Raw genomic sequence first — 1,663 nt, 5'->3', positions numbered from 1 at the left:
GCTCATCAACAGAGGCATCAGGCCAATGTACAGCAAAGACAACAGATGCACCACCAACCCCAGCCCTTCCAACACCAACAAAGAAGATATGAGCAACCCCAAGTCTATGTTGGAGAGAATGACAGGGCCAATGCTCATCAGTATGGAGCTGGAATTCAGGCACCACCTGTGCAAAACAACAACTTTGAAGTGAAGGCATCATTGCTGAATATGGTCCAGAACTCAAAGTTCCATGGGTTAGCAATGGAAGATCCCTTGGAACACTTGGATCAATTTGACAAGGTGTGTGATCTGACCAAGATTAATGGAGTTTCTGAGGACAGCTTCAAGCTAAGACTATTTCCCTTCAGTCTTGGTGACAAAGCTCATCAATGGGAGAAGAATCTTCCAAGAGGCTCCATTCAAAGCTGGGAGCAATGCAAGCAAGCCTTTCTATCTAAGTTCTTCTCCACCTTAAGAACTGCAAAACTGAGGAACCAAATCTCTAGCTTCACTCAGCACAGCAATGAGAGTTTTGGTGAAGCATATGAGAGATTCAGGAGCTACACAAACCAATGCCCACACCATGGTTTTAGTGAGGCTTCTCTTCTCAGCATACTTTATAGAGGAGCTCTTCCCAAGATTAGAAACCAGCTGGATACTGCTTCCAATGGGAACTTTCTGGGAAAGGAGATACATGTTGCTTTAGAACTAGTGGAGAACTTAGCATTGAGCAATGATACTTATGGTGAAGACTATGACAGATCAAACAGATCTGAAGGTTCAAGCTCAGAACAGAGGCTCTCTAGGAAAGTTAAGGAGTTGAGAATTAAATTGGACAAGTTGAAATTCAACAATCAGAAGCCAATGCATTTTGTTGGAGAGTATGAGGAACCTTCTCAAATATTTGAGAACATAAGTGAAGAAGGTCTTATCTAAGAGGAGCTCAACTACATTGGGAATCAGAGGTTCCAAAGATATCAGTATGGTAATGCCAATCCAAACCTTTCCTACAGGAACACCAATGTAGCTAACCCACAAGACAAGGTCTATCCCAATTCTCAAGCTCCAAAGAACTTTGTTCCCAAGAACAACTTTCAAGGGTCATTTCAACCCAAGAATCAGTTTGCTTAGAATCAAGGTTTTGGTCAGCAACAGCAACCATTTCAGGGCACTGGTTTCACTTCACAACAGCAAAAGGCACCACCAGGGTTTGGTCCACCACAGTTCCAACAGCAGGTGCCGGTTCAACAACAGTTTCAGCCACCAATGGTTCAGCAGCAGCCACAGATGGGGACAGATATGGTTGGTATTCTGCAACAACTACTTCAGGGTCAACAGATCTTTGCAAGCCAGAATGCAGCCATGCAGCAGGAAATCCAGGAACTGAAGCAAAACCAGGCATCAAGCTCAAGGAACCAAGGTCACCTACCTGGAAAACCAGAACCCAACCCCAAGGAATATGCCAAGGCCATTACACTGAGGAGTGGAAAGGAGTTACCTGGTATTCAGAACAATAATGTGATCATTGAGGACAATGATCAAACTGAGGGGGAGGCAGCCTTAAAAGATGATCAAGTTGCTGAGACTGAGAAACAAATGACAGAAAAGGGTAAGGAGGTATCAAAGGAACCAGAACCAGAGAAGAAATATGTGCCACCACCTCTATAGTAACCCAAGCTCC

The 1,663-nt window shown here is 44.1% G+C and overlaps 1 non-coding gene across 1 annotated transcript; it reads right to left on the bottom strand.

Annotated features, from left to right (window-relative positions):
• Positions 1–465: 465 nt before the first annotated feature.
• On the bottom strand, positions 466–572 carry LOC112087679. Its single transcript, XR_002900225.1, has one exon. It is a non-coding gene; the product is annotated as a small nucleolar RNA R71 (small nucleolar RNA).
• Between the last annotated feature and the right edge of the window lie 1,091 nt (positions 573–1,663).

This window comes from Eutrema salsugineum, unplaced genomic scaffold (genome assembly GCF_000478725.1).
Source record: "Eutrema salsugineum unplaced genomic scaffold, Eutsalg1_0 scaffold_17, whole genome shotgun sequence".
NCBI lineage: Eukaryota > Viridiplantae > Streptophyta > Magnoliopsida > Brassicales > Brassicaceae > Eutrema > Eutrema salsugineum.
The sequence above is the reverse complement of the archived record's forward strand: the minus strand, read 5'-3'. Positions and strand labels throughout refer to the sequence as shown.